This window comes from Tribolium castaneum, chromosome 5 (assembly GCF_031307605.1).
Source record: "Tribolium castaneum strain GA2 chromosome 5, icTriCast1.1, whole genome shotgun sequence".
Lineage (NCBI taxonomy): Eukaryota > Metazoa > Arthropoda > Insecta > Coleoptera > Tenebrionidae > Tribolium > Tribolium castaneum.
The window spans coordinates 14898389-14918573 of record NC_087398.1 but is presented as its reverse complement, the minus strand read 5'-3'; the positions used below and the strand labels follow the sequence as shown (position 1 = coordinate 14918573).

General features: G+C 28.5%; 1 protein-coding gene across 2 annotated transcripts in view; it reads left to right on the top strand.

The window, feature by feature from the left end:
• Positions 1-20185, top strand: part of LOC661291 (uncharacterized protein) — a 144780-nt gene that overhangs the window by 86846 nt on the left and 37749 nt on the right. The window lies entirely within an intron of this gene.

Sequence of the window (20185 nt, the reverse complement as noted above, 5' to 3'; positions counted from 1 at the left end):
TAAAGAAAATTCTTGAACGGATCAATTTTATTTTTTAAATACAACATTTTGACAATAGTGACATTTATGGTGCTATTATTTTTTGAGTAATGACGTCATTCTTAATTTTTTTTAATGACAACCGACATTATTGTCAACTGTTTTAGGTAGTACACATCGAGAGCATATTTCAGGTAATAAGAAAAAAAAATAAAAAATTGAATTGAAATTTAAATTGAAAAAAAGAAATAAAGTAATAAAAAATTGACAGCTAAACAAATGTTTTTGTTTTTGACATTTTTTATAAAAGGCAACTGCTTATTATATTTTTTTTTTTGTATAATTAGCACGAGAACACCTATCATGACACTTAAACACACAAAAATAAACAAAAAACAATTTTCTCTTATAAATTAAAGCAAGAACAAAAAGATAAAGCTCATTGTAAAATACTCTCGGTTGATTTTATAATTTTTAATTTTATTTTCTCCTTTTTTAATTTTTTTTTTTGGTTTACTTTTCTTGAATTTTTTGTATTTACTGTAAACATAAAAAATGTCAGTTGTGATTTAAAAACATTTAAAATGACGTCACAACTATAAAAACGAATGACGTCATAAATGTCACTAGGATGTCACTTTTGACCTTTTTTTACTTTTGGTTTAGTCTGTATTTATAATTTCCTATTCTCTTATAAATTAAAGCAAGAACAAAAAGATAAAGCTCATTGTAAAATACTCTCGGTTGATTTTATAATTTTTAATTTTATTTTCTCCTTTTTTAATTTTTTTTTTGGTTTACTTTTCTTGAATTTTTTGTATTTACTGTAAACATAAAAAATGTCAGTTGTGATTTAAAAACATTTAAAATGACGTCACAACTATAAAAACGAATGACGTCATAAATGTCACTAGGATGTCACTTTTGACCTTTTTTTACTTTTGGTTTAGTCTGTATTTATAATTTCCTATTCTCTTATAAATTAAAGCAAGAACAAAAAGATAAAGCTCATTGTAAAATACTCTCGGTTGATTTTATAATTTTTAATTTTATTTTCTCCTTTTTTAATTTTTTTTTTGGTTTACTTTTCTTGAATTTTTTGTATTTACTGTAAACATAAAAAATGTCAGTTGTGATTTAAAAACATTTAAAATGACGTCACAACTATAAAAACGAATGACGTCATAAATGTCACTAGGATGTCACTTTTGACCTTTTTTTACTTTTGGTTTAGTCTGTATTTATAATTTCCTATTCTCTTATAAATTAAAGCAAGAACAAAAAGATAAAGCTCATTGTAAAATACTCTCGGTTGATTTTATAATTTTTAATTTTATTTTCTCCTTTTTTAATTTTTTTTTTTGGTTTACTTTTCTTGAATTTTTTGTATTTACTGTAAACATAAAAAATGTCAGTTGTGATTTAAAAACATTTAAAATGACGTCACAACTATAAAAACGAATGACGTCATAAATGTCACTAGGATGTCACTTTTGACCTTTTTTTACTTTTGGTTTAGTCTGTATTTATAATTTCCTATTCTCTTATAAATTAAAGCAAGAACAAAAAGATAAAGCTCATTGTAAAATACTCTCGGTTGATTTTATAATTTTTAATTTTATTTTCTCCTTTTTTAATTTTTTTTTTGGTTTACTTTTCTTGAATTTTTTGTATTTACTGTAAACATAAAAAATGTCAGTTGTGATTTAAAAACATTTAAAATGACGTCACAACTATAAAAACGAATGACGTCATAAATGTCACTAGGATGTCACTTTTGACCTTTTTTTACTTTTGGTTTAGTCTGTATTTATAATTTCCTATTCTCTTATAAATTAAAGCAAGAACAAAAAGATAAAGCTCATTGTAAAATACTCTCGGTTGATTTTATAATTTTTAATTTTATTTTCTCCTTTTTTAATTTTTTTTTTTGGTTTACTTTTCTTGAATTTTTTGTATTTACTGTAAACATAAAAAATGTCAGTTGTGATTTAAAAACATTTAAAATGACGTCACAACTATAAAAACGAATGACGTCATAAATGTCACTAGGATGTCACTTTTGACCTTTTTTTACTTTTGGTTTAGTCTGTATTTATAATTTCCTATTCTCTTATAAATTAAAGCAAGAACAAAAAGATAAAGCTCATTGTAAAATACTCTCGGTTGATTTTATAATTTTTAATTTTATTTTCTCCTTTTTTAATTTTTTTTTTTGGTTTACTTTTCTTGAATTTTTTGTATTTACTGTAAACATAAAAAATGTCAGTTGTGATTTAAAAACATTTAAAATGACGTCACAACTATAAAAACGAATGACGTCATAAATGTCACTAGGATGTCACTTTTGACCTTTTTTTACTTTTGGTTTAGTCTGTATTTATAATTTCCTATTCTCTTATAAATTAAAGCAAGAACAAAAAGATAAAGCTCATTGTAAAATACTCTCGGTTGATTTTATAATTTTTAATTTTATTTTCTCCTTTTTTAATTTTTTTTTTGGTTTACTTTTCTTGAATTTTTTGTATTTACTATAAACATAAAAAATGTCAGTTGTGATTTAAAAACATTTAAAATGACGTCACAACTATAAAAGCGAATGACGTCATAAATGTCACTAGGATGTCACTTTTGACCTTTTTTTACTTTTGGTTTAGTCTGTATTTATAATTTCCTATAATTAATTATTCCTAAACTTATACACGTATTCAATGCAGAGCTAAAATTAATATTTAATATTTCAATTATCCGTGTTTTTTGGTTCCCCATGAAGGGCCCAAATAATCGACGTTCCACTGTATCTATAAAAGGCAATTAAATTTTATTTACGGCGTATTAAAGACTACTGCTATAAAAATACTGGATTTACTACTGACAGCTTCCGAAAAATATAAATATAGGAGGATAAAGCGAGCGAATTAAGCTGCTCCGGAATTGTATACCCAAGAGGTTTTCCAAAATTAATTGAAAGCGAATAAATAATCTCAAATTTTAAAATATATAACGCGAAAAAACAAACACAACGAAAGTTGTAGGTAAAAAATAAATCGTTCGCTCAAATCGACATAATCCATCAGCTTAACCTGCATCCACCTCACGTCCTTCGAAATAATTAAATGCGTGACCGCCACATAAATCCCCCAAATACTCTCATTCTTCAAAAAAATATGACGACGCTCTTAAAAAACACCGATTTAGAGAAGCACAACAGTCCAAGCCATTATTGTTCATTAGTGGCATTGTTCCATCGATCACAGCTCAGCAGAGAGGCTCCGCCACCATCAATCACGTCAGGACGATACAGGACTAACCCAAAGAATCCCACAAGATCCTTTTTATTTCGCCCATAATTGATCCTTATGTAAACTTGACCGCAGACGTTAAATTCTCGCAGCGTCAACGCTTCACGCTGACACGGAGCTTAGTTATCTTCAAAATTCAGCGAAACCACCACGTATCACACGTATAGTGAGACGTTTCGAAAGTATAATTAGAGCTTAATTAAAATCTGAACTTTCGGGATTAATTAATCACTCAGTGCGTTATGCGTTATAATTAAAACTAATTCGTCAGACACATGCAAGGTGAAACAAGTCACTAGACTAAATCATTTAGATTTTCTAAACAATGCCCTGTGTCGGAAACAATGCAAAGTGTCTATATATGTAATACCCCAGATGTGGACAATGAATGCGAAAGCCGCTCTAAAAGGTCATAACTTTAAAATTTTATGCAAATCGTGAACGTTCCGTCCTGTCAGGGATTCAAGGATTGCCTTTTTATTTTGATAAATACACAGTCTTAAAGAGAAAATGATTAATCGTCTTGACCTAACCCAAATGAAACGACGTGATTTCGATTTACTTTAAGGAAAATATTAAAGCAGATGTCAGTTTTTCCCCAGATATCACCGCTCATTGAACGTTTCATTTTTAATAAAAAATCAATCAGTGCCTCCGCTTGCTGAATCGTGTGACGAGATTAAAAAGTGAAAGGCTAATTTGTGCCGGAATTTGCAAAAAATGGATGAGATAAATCTGGCTTGTTGAAAGAATGAAAGATAAAGGTGTAACTTCAGGCACGCCAATTGCATTAAGAACAAAGACGTGATAATGTTGGAATGACTAAAAATAAACACGAAGCCAACTTCAAAAGAATACGTTTTCAGAGTTTTATTTACCAAGTGGAATTTTCTTTCATGAAACTGCACTTTGTAATGTTTCTTGCCGACGCTACTCATTTTTACGTTTCAGAAAATACTCGCGTCATTAATATTGTGTTGTGCCATCTATTAACTAGAGTTTCTTATCTGTTTCGTATCAAATAGAAAGTTCGTATTTTGCAATTTTTCTTCAAGCTTAGCACGACTAAAAAATGTAATAAAGAAACATCACTGCTCTAACAAAATAATACTAAAAATCAATTTGGAATTGTCATTAAATTTAGATTAAAATCAGCTAAAATTCTCTCACAAAATGGAAAGAAAATATGCAAGGAGAGTTTAAAGTATCGAGTTTTCTCTTGGGTTGTGATAAAGGAAATCCAAATAAGTTAACAGTTCTAATGGTAAAAAATTTGCACTTTGTTTGCGGCACGAGCGCAGTGTGGGAAGGCTATGTGTTCAAAATAGTTATTTACCTAAAGAGTTGGGAAATTGCTTTCCAAACAAGTTAGGTATAATATTTATTGTAACGAATCTCAAAAAAAAAATTAAAAATAAATATTTTTTATAATTTAGTTTTTTTTGCTAATGGGTTGGTAGCAGTTCAAACAATCAAAAAAGTGACATGAATACATGAATGTATCGTAGAAAAAATAATTGTTTCTATTTCAACGTTAGCGATACCAACCTATTAAATGTCTCTAACTAGTGTTGACAAATTGTTAGAAACGTAATAATAATTAAATAAATTAGAATTAGAAAAAAATTGAATTAATTTTTATGGTTAGTTGTAGGTGTTTCATCACATTCGAAAGTTGGTCCGACTTTTTTGAATCGCTCATTTTTATCGTTATTGTATCAAAACTTTTCTTCTTGTATTTTCTCAAGTCTAATACAATAACGGATATATTCCTTTATAAATTAAAGATATATGAATTATTGTTATATTAAAAGAGATGTGTTTTAATTAACTTTACCAGTTACCTACTTTGAAAATACTAACAAAAAACTTTTTCCTGAAATCGTCTCTCAAGTGTTACTTTACGGACTAATACTTTGAAATAAAAATTGTAAAAAAAAAACTCTTATATCATCGTTCAATTGCCATTGAAATCCGTGTGAAGTTTAACGTTCTCTTGTATATTAAATCCAAGATTGAGGAGATAACTGGTGGAGAACTTGTAATAAAACGATTGTTTACAACGTTTCATCTATATAACACAGACATTATCAGGCATTTGCTAAAGAACCATTACAAAACATCGATAATTAAAACAGTACAATTGGATTTAAACACCAAGAAAATAATAACTACAAAAGTTACTTATTTATGTTTATTTTTATAGTCAAAATTCTCGAACAAGGTACGAAAAAAGTATGTTGTATTTTTTAAATATCACTTTGTAGTGGAATATTTTTCCTCCTAGAGAGAAGGTCTAAAATCATGCTTTCATCGGATACTAATTTTTACGAAGGCGTCGAAATTTTTTTTTATTTAGTTTTTTATAAGAAATTCAATTTTAAACTAATTCTACAGTCTCCACCTTATTAATTTTCAACAATAGAATCAACAAAAAATGCAAATAGTTTTTGCATTGAAATATGACAAGTGTTGTTAAAAATGACATTTCATTTATTTATTTTTAATAAAATTATTTTTTAGAACATTCTTAATATTCAGTTAAACAGAGAAAGGCAATTTTTATTGATATAGAATCTACCACCCAGCTACTTGTGATATTGCATGTAACAAACCAAAAATTAGTAAAAAATAAAAAAATAAATTGAAGTCAGATTCAGCAAAAAAACAACAATTAGCAATAGTGTTTAACACGAGTGTTATAAAATTCAACTTTTAACAGGGGGACACCAAAAGTAACACATTTAGTGGCGATAGTTTTACTAAAACACTCATTTAGTTTTTTTGTTAAAATTTTTCTGGATGATTCTCATATTTACTAAATATTTGAATTATTTTTTTTTAATGGAAGATTATCTAATTGCTTGAAAAGTTAAAAAAAACACTTTTGTACTTGATCTTTTATTCGTGTAAAAACTTTAGAGTTGGGTCTCTTTTATTATAATGATAAAACACCTGGTCTACTGTATGTATTAAGTAGATGTGTATTTATTATACTAATATTTAAAAAACACCTTTTAGATTTAATTAATTCCATTTAAATCGCAGTCAAATGGACAATAGTAGTTTATTTAACTTTTCTTTACGTGTATAATACAACGATGTCTCTTATAGTTACAATTGAGCAATTTTTGTTAAATTTTTTTACCGATGGACCCAAATACAATAAAAAAATCACCAAATGTCCACTTTATTCTATTAGTAAGAAAAAACTAACTAAATCAAATAATGTGCCATAGTAACCACTTGTAGAATAAAGGTGCACTACCTCTACTCGTATCTATGGAATAAGCAACAACATTTTTGTTACCTATACCTATAAGAAAAAGTTTTTTTCTACTTTTGTTGCACAAATTGTGCAAGAAATTTTGTACAACTTCTTTTAGTAAATTTTTAGGAGTTGTATTGGCAGCGCTGGGTGAATAATCATCACTGTAATTTAGTATGTCATCTGTCAACCGTGTTAAGTCGTTTATTGCTAAAGTCCGAATAATTAACAAAATTAAGAGGAAATAGTTCTAAGATTTTGACAAGTTAAACTAAACAAAAACAAACAACAAAAATAGAAAGTAGAAACACTCGTTACTTAATTGGAGCTTTCATTCAATAATAGAATTCACAATAGAACGACTTATAAAACTCGTATAATAATATTCTATTTTATGTTGGAATTTTTTATAACGAACAATATGCAGCAAATTGCAATTTTTACCACAAGTTTAATTAAAATTTAATAAATAAATAATTTAAGCAAAAAACTTATTAGAAACTGCAATGAATAGTTAGTGTTACGCGTTATGAAATTGAATTTTTAATAAGAATATTTCGCCTTGAGTAAAGTAAATAATTTGCAGTTCTCAGCAGCACAAAAGCAGCAATTTGCGCACCATTTTTCCTTATTTTGTATCGTAATTCGTCCGTTTATTCATGTAATTTCACCGTGGTCGCTTTTAGTTTTTTGTGCCATTACTTCCATCAAGGCTGAAGAAATATGTTACAATTAAAGATTATAAATGGCGGTGTTCTGAATACCCCTCTAGTGGTGTAACAGTTTCGATCTCCTTTATTTAATAAGGCCACCGAATCCCTCACTTACTCAATGTCAATGTTTATTTTCTCACCCTCAGTGAATCGCCAACTTTTTCGCCGGCTTTAAAATGATTTATTTGTGGCGTCCGCTCGAAAACATTCCACTTTCCCACCGAACAAACAAATAGAGCAAACCTGCTGCAATTATTGCTAGTGGTTGAAATTTAATTGCATTCGAAAAAACCACTCTTTTTTCCTATTCCTCCACGGAATGGGATTTTCCACGGTGCCAATTCCCCCAGCTGCTATCATTAATCATCAACGGCAGAATTAGCTGCCATAACCTATTTCGAGGAAAGTTTTTAATGTTGTCTGATCTGAGAATTTTCAAGGGGTAAGTTTTAATAGCGGCTTCCCGCCCACGCATTCACGCATCGCATTGTCGGTGTCAAATATCCATTAGGTGGCACGATCCATCACAATTTTTCAATTTTGCGCACAATTGTCAACGTTTCTCCTTCTTCGAAATAATTCAGAGGAGGACGCAATTTGCCGAAAAAATGTTATTAAAATTTATGGCATGCATGAAAGGTTGCTGTCACGTTTTACGAACCCTTATTCACTTATTAGAATAAGGATACGCTGTCGAACTTTCACTCTCGGAACGATATCGGCGCTCTGACTAGAAAAAATTCCATTTAAAACGACATAAAGATAATCACTACAAAATTCGCTTGACATGAAGGGAACAAAACCTGAGTCAATCTTCTCGGGGATTCCATTTTATGATTGAATGTAGATAATGTAATCCAAAAAACGAATGTTATTATATTCCCGCACATATCATAAAAAATAAATTCAAAAAAATCATTTGAAAATAATTAACTTTACAGAAATCGATGTGAAATTCTATTGTTAATTAAATGTTCTATAAACTTTTCCTAAATGTATTTTGGTTAAAAGACAGGAACTGAAACAAAATAAAAAAACAGCAAAAATTGAATCTTTAAAATTATGAAAAAGCTTCGGAAATTTAGTATCAGCAACAAGAATGACCAAATAAGAATGATTTAATTTTAGAAGAAATAGTGAGAAATAAAGAAACCAATAATTCCTGTACTGATTAGAACATTTTATACATTTCTTTAGTCACTGTTTGGCAATAAGCATTATATTAAATGGAGAAAATTGTTTACATAGAAGATAAATGCATAAGATAAGATAAAAATTTCAAGTCGTTTAAAACAAGTCTTATATTAATTAAAACAAATTAGGTGGAGTAGAAGTAATAATAATTGAGATTTCATCTTGGTTAAGGCCGTTTTTATTGTCTAACTAACTGACTTTTTCTAAGTAGATATGAATTAATTTATTTAGTGCATCGGAAGATGAAAGTCCAATTTTTCGATATAAAACTTTCTATATTTTTTATTGAAATAAACCAAAATACTTCATTTTATTTCTGCTAATTTTTCTGTTTTTTTTTAAATTAGTCTGAATTTAGGAATTTTAAGAATTTAGAAATTTTATTATTTTGGTAAGCATTTTTCAAATCCAATAAGACTTTCGGTGAAAAATGTTATAAATTTATTAACACAGATTAGAGAAAAAACGCATTTTTACATGCAATTCTAAAGTTTTAATAATATGTCATAAAAACCAGTTTTTTAACATCATTTTTTTGGAAACTTTTGTTTTTTAATCAAAAATCATTTAAATCCCTTAAAATAACAAAAATAAGCATTTTTAATGCAATTGGAGACTTCACATTATTTTGGCTATATATTCTAAATTTTCTTTCTATTTCAACGAAGATTCATAAAAATAACAGATTTTAAATGTAATTTTCCTATTTGTTAAAACGCTACAACAGACGAACATAAGGCATTTGTTTGGCACAATTTTTAGAATATACCTTATATCACTCAAATTCAAAAAAATAACTTATTATCTATGTGATTTTACAATTTTTAACTTTAGCTTTATAAAATTTTTCGAATTTAGTAAGTTTTACTACAAAAAGTGTAAGTCAAATATACACTGAAGTTTTTAATAAACATAGCATAACACACATGACACTATAATTCCTATGTTCAATTTAAAAAAATTCATATCAGTACATTACTGGAGTTTTCAAATCTTCTGTTTTATCTGGTAAAAAGTTTATTTCGCTGAACATTACATAACAAACGTAATAGTATTAATTGTATTTAATGTTCAGTTTTAAAAAGTCTATGTCAAATAGTTTCATAGAAACGGCTATGTCCAGCAAAATAGAAACTTCACTGTATAAATGCATTTCCGAAAAAAACCTATTTTTTTCTGTCCTGATTTTGCAAAACATTCTGACTTTTGTGACAGTCTTAGTCAAAACCATAGATTAAAGCGCTTCCAAATTTTTGGAAAATAATATATTTTAGATGAAATTTTGGAATTTTTAACCTCATTTTGAGAAAAATATATTATTCTATTCTATAAATCGAACAAACATTCTAAAGTTGCTTTTTTAGATTTTTTTTAATGTTTTCTGAGAAACACTAATAGATTCAGTAAAAGTAATACATTTTTTAAATAACCTTTCAAATTTTTACTTTGTTTCAATGATATATTTTTCGAATTTCGCGAGTTTTTAGATATGAAACGTTCTAAATTATCGAAAAAAGTTTTGAAAACTATACTTTTGTTTGAAAAGTAGGTTCATGTAGAAAACTGTAAATTACGCAATGTGGACTCTGAAACGACTAGAAACGGATAATAAGGAATGATATAACATGAGATAGAAAATAAACTGAAATGGTGCAAGCTGCGCCTACGGAACTTGGCTACATTTTAGTTGTTTATTTACGGCCGCACTTTTGAGGTTATGTTATCTTATAGTAGATTTTCAAAGTATATGATGTAACTAAAGGTACACTTCACTTTCAAGGCTTGCTCTAATTGAGTATATTTTCGATCTCATGTTATAGTCTGCTATACTATACCAGGTGGGCAACCTTATCGCGCACCTAAGCAAATCGCGACTTCTAATGAAATTTTACACACCAGCCTGTACATTGTTAAAAGGGCAATTCTCGATGTTTATTAATTTTTTTGTTAATAAATAAAGTCGTAGCAGTTTTGTAAGATTTTGGGCACTAACTGTTAATTTAACAACAAAGTTTTAAGACTACGTGACCTGACCTGACCTGCTAGTCTATCGAACCCGGCTAAATTTTTACTTGGTTTGTTATTAGTCGGTCTTTTTTATTTAGACACAAACCAGTACGCATGATTTATTAGAAGATGGTACAATATGCCAACAAAGGGATCACTTACCAGTAGCCGACCTTTTTGAAGCTCCTTATCTACAGTCTTGCAATAAAACTGCATTCAAATATCTTAGCGAAATCTTCTTATTCCAATTACAGTTCACATTGTATCACCTAAATTTACGACGCCACAAGTAACAACTAATAAATAAAAATAATTTTTAATATTAATCTGTTATGTTATCTGACTGAATACGCGTGTTTTTTTTGGTCGAAAATTACTTTTTTTTAATTATTATCTTTATCTGTAAGCAAAAAATTACCAAAAAATTAAGGGAGAGACCTTTTGAACGTATAGTCAGGCGTGAAAAATGCAATTTTTTTATTTAATTAGAAATCGCGATTTTCATAGGTGCGCGATAAGGTTGCCCCACCTAGTATTTTTACGATTTTTTTCGCTTGGCGAAATAGAAATGGTTGACTGATTTAGTAAGGACCAAAGCAAAACCAAATGTTACGACCACTTACGAAATTAAGAAAGAATCACTTGTAATAATCATAATTTTGGTAGTTTTATTGCATGCGTGGCGGGTTTAACGTCTAGAAAAAACAAAGTTAAATAATATACAGCCACTAATTGAAGACTAAATATTGCACGAATTCTTCGCAGCTTGTTATTGCTTTGGGAATAAAAGTTTATAACTCTGAAAGCAAGACGAACGGTGCATTTACGATTAGACGTGCGAGTATTTTGAGCGCAAACACTAATTACCTACTTGAAATTTATAACAACTTAGTTTTATGGAGGGAAATATTATGTTGCGACTCAAATTGAATGAAGATGTAACGTAGACGAGCGAATTTAAAAAATAATTTAATTTAACTTCGTTTCAAAGAAACATTAAACTAATGAATGAATTAGATAGAAACAATTACGCCGCAGTGTTATCTGCAGGATAAAATAACTCGCAAATGTGATTTAGTGCAGAAAGGAAACAGATGACTCCAATTCCAGTTTTATCTCGATGTAAAATATCGTTTCAGACAATTCCAATTAATTTTCATTTGTCGAATGTAAGGCTTTAATTTGTCTAATAAATAGTTGGCAGCTTTAATGTGTCGTCTCGTACCTTTTACTCTTTGATGTTTTAATTTATACAGACACGACTGTGCTGTTTAAAGTGCCTCTAATGGACCGTAAAAATCAGACATTCGAGTTAATATCAGCAACAACACGCTGCAATGCACTCAGAACTGTTGTGGTTGGAATTTAATAACGAGGGACATTTGCTCAACTTGGTGGTAACTAGTGAATTAGTAGACTATAAAGCTAAGCTACCAAAGTTTATCTGAATGGATGATTCACTGGCTTAAGGAGATAATTCAGTCAATCGGTTTTAACTATTAAGACATTACCCGGCGCATCCACCATTTTTATCAATGCAGTAAAAACACCTCAGATAAGATTTTACTGGTTATGCTCGTAAATATCCAACAATGTTTCAGTGTTTGTACACAAAAGAATGTGTATTTTTGCATTTTCTTGAAATTCAGATATTTTATTTACGATGAGAAGAATACTTATTTTCTTTAATGGCTTTCAGGTAAACGGTTTTTCTTGGTTAATGAAGCTTTCACAAAGGATACATTTCCTATTAAGCGAACGTGAATTATAAAAATTCAATTTTTGAGAGATTTCGCTACTATCTTGCCATAATATAATTTCGTGCTTTTCTCTATTTTCGCGACAAAGTTCTGTGAATTTTTACGACTACCAAACTACAATTTTGAAACATTTTGCCACACAAAGCCATCACGTCGAAACGGTGTCCCGTTTACGACTTTCGGAACGCGGATATTTTACGATACATCTGTTTTTGCCACAAAATATTTATTTTAATATTTTCATGTTAATTGTTTATTTCCACAGAGCAAAATTGTCGGTTAAATTGTTTGACGAGGCGAAATATTGCAACAGGATGGATATTTCTTTGGTTTTTCGCTCGAACAAGCCACATGTTTACTTTTAAAATTACGTTACCTCACAATGTTGCTTCTAAATATGTGCTTTATTCTGAGCATGTCTTCCGTTAACTTATGAAATTAAGTTTGAAGCGCTAGATGTACGCTCTGTGTACACTGATTTGCTTCTGTCATTACGTCGGTGTGTTGATATCGGAAATGGGGATTCATTTTTTTGTAAGCAATTATATTTAATTTCAAGTTGAAGGGTGAAGAAAGTTCATTAGTATTGATACTCGAAAATGTTTGGGATCTGTTACTTGGTAATTTTTTATTATTCTGGTGCTAACTAAATGGCCACTTTTACTACGAAAATGATCATAATGATGATAATAATAATACATACTAATAAATTTTAATGTTTATTGTTAATAAAAAAGAAATCCAAAAATTTTTAGATTTTGCTTTAAATAGGACTACCCGATAATTTTAAAATCCGTTTAAATGACGTTAGATTTGGTAGCTGTAAAAATCCAAAACCTACAAAAATGGAAATAGTTTATAAAAACTCTAAACACAGTTGTTGAAAAAGTATGTTTGACAATTTAAGGGCCCGAATTTTAAACAAAATAAAAGTAAACAAATAATAATAAATTGTTTAATGTTATTAAAAACTAATATTACTGAAAGGAGAATTTTTTGCTCTAATAGCTCTTACACTTTTAAGTTTTGTTTTTTTACTTTTTTTGTTCTTAGTCATATTGTTTCACTTTACTCTTGTCCTAAACCAACGATACCTTTTTTTGATGAACAAATATGCAGTGTATTTTTTTTCGAAACATTTCCAAAATTATTAAAACAGAAAATTTGTTAGATGCTTTCATAAATTTCTTACAAAAGCTGGAAAATACAGAGTGTATCAGAAATATATGTGTTTATTTTAACAGGTAACAGAGCTCAACAAATAAACCTTTTTTTTATTTGCAATTTTTCAATAAAAGTTTGATCAATTTACTTACAATTTGAAAAAATAACATATGAAAACTTGTATCTGCCTATGGGTAGGGAACTATATTCGTTGAGATAGAAACAGACAATTTGAATAATAAAAATTGTTGCTATGAATACAAACTAATTATTAATCACTGACCGGCTCGTTTACACAAAAGAAAAAAGGAAATTAGTGAAAATAATAAATAAGAATTTTTCAAAATGTTATAAAGTGATCTCGTATGTTGATAAAAAACGTTCAGTTCAGTACAAAAATAGAGTCTGATTTTTTTATATTTATACAATACATTTTTATACATTTTTTTTAATTTATTGTTTCCTAGGATAGCGAATTTTATTCATTGTCGAATTTACAACTTTTTAAATGGTTGTTTTGCTCATCATTAGACAATAATTATTGATTTTTTTAACAAGTGTTTGTTTAATGTTGCAAGAGCTGTCGTGTCCACTAACTAAAGTCAAAAAAATATGATTTGAAGCACCAAAAAATTAACTTAAAAAATTATCTTTGAAGGGCTATATTGCCTTAAAAAACGCTCAAACAATTTTTTGTCATAGGAACTTTTAATTCTGTTTCATGTTCTCTAATAGCACCCTAAAGATTGTACGGTACTTTTGAATCACCCTGTATAGAAAAGTTGTTGGACTTGATGAGTTTTATTACGTGGTAAAATTAACACACGTATTTCTGATGTACCCGGTGTATTTAAAAGTAGAAAAGGTTTTTTGTTTCAAATCCTTATCACTGTTTTCAGAGAAAAAATTTCAAAAAAGAAAAAATCAGATTTTTGATTTATTAGATATTAAATAGTCACTGAAATTTCGTAATAATTGTTACTTTTTATCGTATTACTAATTTATTATCGACAGAAATGAATTAAAATTTGTCTAGTTTTGCTATTTTTTACATTTTTTTTTGCATTATTAGCAATGTTTTCAAAATACGTGGTATGTAAAAAATAGAATATTTTGAATAAAAAAAATTGAGCTGATTTGTTGTATTTAGGCAATGAACAATCAATAAATATTTTTTTTATAAAAATTATTTTTTAATTTTTTTGTTGTACAATATTATTTAAAATGATTCATAGAATTCACTTGAACAAAGCATATTGCATTGGGAATTACGATTCTTCAATTGGAAAACTAAAAATATGACTGTAGCCGAAAATGCAACGCGGATTGATTTCAAGTTTTGAGTTGATTTTTGCTTCATAGTTTTTGTCTTACAGTTTTGAATGGAAGGAATCACTTTTGTAACTTTTCTCTTCTTCCAAACCAACAATATTTGCACCGATTTTTTGGAAAATATGCATATAAGTTTTACAGTTAGGACTTTTTGTTAAAGGACATTACAAATTGTTTTTTTGCATTTTTTTCAGAAATTTTTCCTCTTTGTTGTAAAACATGTGTTTATATATTAAAGAAATTCTTTCAACAAAACAATTTTGCAAAAAAAAATTACAGTTTTAAATTTCGGTTATATGGAATTGTGCCCTTAATTGATACAATTCTTTTACCCTGCTCTGTAAGGACACTCCTTTTTTCTTACATAATAATAGTTTGCAGCTTGAATTTAAATCATTTAAATTTTGGGTTTTCAGGCAATTCTGCTGATGTCACTGATTTTGTGATTTTTTTTTAGAAAATTCGCACCAATATTCCAAGAGTTGCTTCTTAATAATTTATGAATTATTAGCAGTTAATTAATCAACTAATTCAATATTAAATATAAATTAAGTAGCAATAATTAATTTATAAAACTCAAAATTAATTTTGAATTTGTACATTTCTGCACTGCATATTTAAAGCATCAGTAGTGGATGTAAAAGTGGAACAATGTGTAATATCCTTCTGCTTCGGCGTGTTTCCTCTGCTCTATCTGCAATTTATGTGAATTTTTTCACGTTTTGTGTTTTTTTGCCATGCAATTCTGCTTTGCAATTTCATCTGTCGCTGTAGCCAAATAACAGTCATAATGCTCGGACTCCCGTCCAACATTTCGCTCTAATAAAATGGTGTTATCCCTCAGTCCACCAGAACATAATCCAAACTATGACTCGCTACATTTGAGGACCATCCACACTGATAATGAGAACTACCTTTGTGGACCTATAATAACAATTAACCCTCCAACGTTGGCTAATGTTTTGTAATATAGCCAATGCCCATAACCTCTTAATTAATACCAAAGTTGAGTCCATCTACACGGACATTATCTCTCTATAATATACACAATTGAATACCTCGAAACCGCTTGTTCTACGATAATTGATTGTAAGGTAGTACATTACGACTAATTGCTTGTTATAGAGTCGATTGTAATTGATTTGTGAGAGGCAAAGGTCAGGAAATGATTCGTTGGTATTTCTGCCACGGAGGAAAAGGAATTATGGAGAGAATAAAACACTTTAATATATACTTGGGTCGGGTGGTCACGGAAATCGTAATAGATAAAATATATGGTTGGGAAACTGCAATAAGTGCGTCAAGACCATTTTCGCATTGTTGCTTTCGATCGAGAATTTTATGACCTGACGAAAGCATACGTCCAACAATAGTTAAATTTACGAGATCAATCGATGGAAAAATTCAATTTTGAATTCAAATTTTTATACAGCGTGCTCAAAAACTGGCGCACCAACTCAATGGTGTATGGTAGAGAATTGGTTAGATATAAAGGTAAAAATATTTAAAAAATTCTTTGTATTAATGTTATTGATAAATAACGGATTTTAGATAAATGATATGTGGCAACGTTGTCTAACAGTCATGATCGCAATAGAATTTGAGCAACAATAAAATAAACTATTTTTGAAACGGTTTCCTAGGATATAATTCCCAGTGTTGGCACATCTACACATTGTAATTTTTTTGATGAATTTTAATTTTTTTTAATTAAAAAAACTGCTAAAATCTGATAGTAATTTTAAAAATAATTATTCATCATTTTGTTACGGAACGATTACCTAGTATGAAACATAGAAACATAAAAAAATAATAAAAACTAAAGTAGTTAACACAATAAGTTTGTAGCTCCAGATTTTTTAAAATATGACTTTAGAAATTTTTTCAACATTTTTCCCGTAATCTGCACTTGCTTCTCAATAACGTACCACTGAGTTGGTGCGCCAGTTTTTGAGCACCCTGTATACAGGGGCGTAGATACTATGGAAATTATGTAGGATTCATATTTATCTATATTACATTTCGTTGATTTAACAAAATTGAGACTTATCGATTTTGGATCCATCACTTCTCAGGTTTTCAGCTCAGTGTTTAACTGTTTTAATTTTTTCGGTTCAGAATTTTAAATATGTTTTTGCATTTATTTTCACATGTATTAAATGAACTTCCTAATTCTTGTTGAAATGACGTCTAAGTTGCATTGAATTTTATATTTTATTTTGTTTTGTTTAAAGATAATAGTACAATGTTGTATTTATTCTTGTTAAAGTGAATGAGAGAAGATATTGATAAAACTCGTAAATTTAGTTTTTTATTGGTAACGTTTTAAGCCTTCTTTTTAATTCCTGAGTCCTAAATTATAAACATTTTTTAAAACACGTTTTTGATAGCAACGTGTTTTAAATTAATGTTTTCACTCGTTTAAAACACGCTTCCTATAGCATCGTGTTTTAAATTAAAATGTTCCAACAAACAAAATTTTGAATAACACTCATACGAAAACGCTTAAAGTTCTCGGGTGTCTAGGTATGCAACTCGCATTCGCTCGTTGCATAACGATAGCTTCGAACTTTAAGCTTGTGTTTTCGCACTCGTATTATTAATAATTATACTAGCTAATCATTAAACAGCAAACAAGAATTTCTCTAAATCACTTAGGACCGGTTTTGAGAAGGGTCATTAGTTTAATCTGCAATTCCATGCGCAATTAACTGACCACGTGACCAAATTGAACAAATTTCATTAGTCGATTGGCGTTGTTAACTTTTAACAACGAATAAAAATTTGACAAAGCTTTCTTAATCACTTATTAAAATTAAATAATACTTTGATTATTTGCACCAACATTTGGCAATTCTACAATTTACTGAATTCGATATAATAAACAGGTAACTTGTTCTGTTTTTACTTTTAGAAAACATAATACAGTGATAGACCAGACTCTAAGATCCAGTTTATAAAAAGCTCTATTACAATTTAACACTTTATTTAAAATTAACAACACCAATCAAATTCACTTTGGTTATTTAATCACGCATTTAATCGCGGATTAAATTAATGACGGTTCTATAATCCCCTTTCTAAATTTTGCAAAGTATAAAGAAAAATTTTATTTGTGTGTAATTTTAAATTAGTTATGTAGCTAACGTTTATCTTTTATCTGCTTTATCTGTTTGTTTAGCTGAAACTACTTAACTTACATAGCAGATTCTTAATCATTTAAAGATGAATGTTGTACAAAAAAATGTAAAAGGAAAATAATTAAAGCAAATAAAAGTGCTTTTTTATTTTCAGTTTTATTCATTTCTGTGCTTTTAACGCTAAAAGAAGCAATTTGCGGGACATCTTTTCAATTTAAATTCAATTATGTTTGACGGTTCTGTTTTCATTTTTTGATTCGAGTTTAATTAAACTTTTTAAAATTTTATTTACTAATTTTGGATTTATTGGCACGTGAATTAACTTCACTTCTTTTAGAAATGATAAAGTTACTTTGAATTTTATAATATGATAGTGTTGTGTTTTTATTTAAGTAATTTACTGATGTTTGGATCGCATAATAAAATAAAAATGATAACAAACACTGGAGAAATTAAAAATAAAAACTGAAGACTAAAAGCTGAAACTAAAATATCCGTAAAAGTAAACAGTACTGAAAAACTGACAACGATAACACAATTCACTGCAAAAATACCAAATATCAGAAACTCATCTGTATCGATAATTTTTCTAACCAACAAAATTCTAAAATGGAAAATGTAAAAATGTAAAAGTTTTAAGTTTTTTTTTTTAAATTGTTTCGTATTTTTGTCTTTTTGGATTCCAATTTTTTCAATTTCGAATTTTTTTATCTTTTGAGGTTCTGATTTTTTTAATTTAAAACTTTCTAATTTTTCGGTTAAACTTCGAATATATTTTTTATTTTAATATAATTTTTTATTTTAAGCAGTGAGTTTATTTCTTCAGATCCTTGTTGTATTTGTTGTCTTAGATATTCAGTTTTAAGTTTCTTACGTTTGAGTTTTTCATACTTTTTTTAACTTAATTTATTTATACCATGCGATTTTTTTTAATTTCTATCTGATTATCTATGACAGTTTCGTCAGCAGTAAATTAATAACCTCAGCAACGTTTTATCTGTCAATATGTCTAAAATGTTTATTGAAGAACATAAAAAATATGTTGGAATCTTATTTCCGTTATGGACATCGAGTTACCATAACTGTCATGGATAACTAGATTAAAATTTTAGAAAATTTCATGGTGGTTTATTTCATGTTTTTGTGTTTTACTTTATCATTTAAAATCGTGTTATTTTAGAAAATGTATTTAGCGAAAAAAATTATTGCAACATTTTTTACGAAGAGTTTAAAAAAACAAATATAGGTAGGTAGTCCGAACCTTAAAAATTCAAACAGAAAAAGGTTCAAACTTTGAAATCTTAAAGTATCAAAAACCATTATCTTGAGTAGGTAAAATTTAAAATCTTAAAATCTTTTCTTTTACCACAAATTGCAAATGAAAAAAATACAGTGAAATAGGAGTTGTAAATTTGAATTAAGAAATAATATTCTTAAGTACTCGTATAATTTTAGTTCATCGGTTATTTAAGTTTTGTATTGTGTATTGATTATGATTAAAGAGTCTCATCGGTTTTATAGGATTATCTCTTAACAATTCTCGGATATCTGATGATTTTTCTTTTTTTACTTTTAAATTTGCTTGGCAATACAGATTTTTGTTTACTCGCAATTTAGGTTCTCAGATTAGATTATACCTTTTTATTTTATAAGTAATAAGTTAATTGGTTTTATTAATGGTGCCACTAAAAATGGATTTTATTATGCATTTTTTCTAACGGACGCCAATGTGTGTGATGTATTAACGGATTTTTACAATCTTCCATCAGTTTTTTACAAGACTGAGAGTTACTAAAAATATTGCTCGTAAAACTTAGAAACATCTTCGATAAGGTTTCACGCTATCAGGATTTTAAGAGAGTAAAGCCGCAACAATATTTATGGTAAAGCTCTAAAAAATAAACACATTTTAGGAAAGGCACGAAATTGGCAATGATAACAAAAGTCGTCTCATAAATTATTTCTGACAAGTATTAATTGTCACCATTCGTTACTATAAAATAGGTCGCATACTAGCCGTAAATTTTTCATTGTTGGGTTTTTATTACACGTGCAAGGAAATATCCACCCTTTTGTCCGCAGATAAATCATTATTTCACAGTCGAAGAAAAAACTATTTTTATTTGCAAATTTTAAAATCCTCCTCCACTTTGTATAATTGCCCCATATATGGCTTTTTTTCTTTTTTCATGATAATGTGTACAAATGGCTTTTTGTGCCGGACCATAAAACGCACAAAATGAAAACAAAAGGGACATTAAGTGCTCTATTCTTCTCAGATTTGCATTTGCGAAATCTGCAAAAGTTCCGTCGTATTAATTTGAGT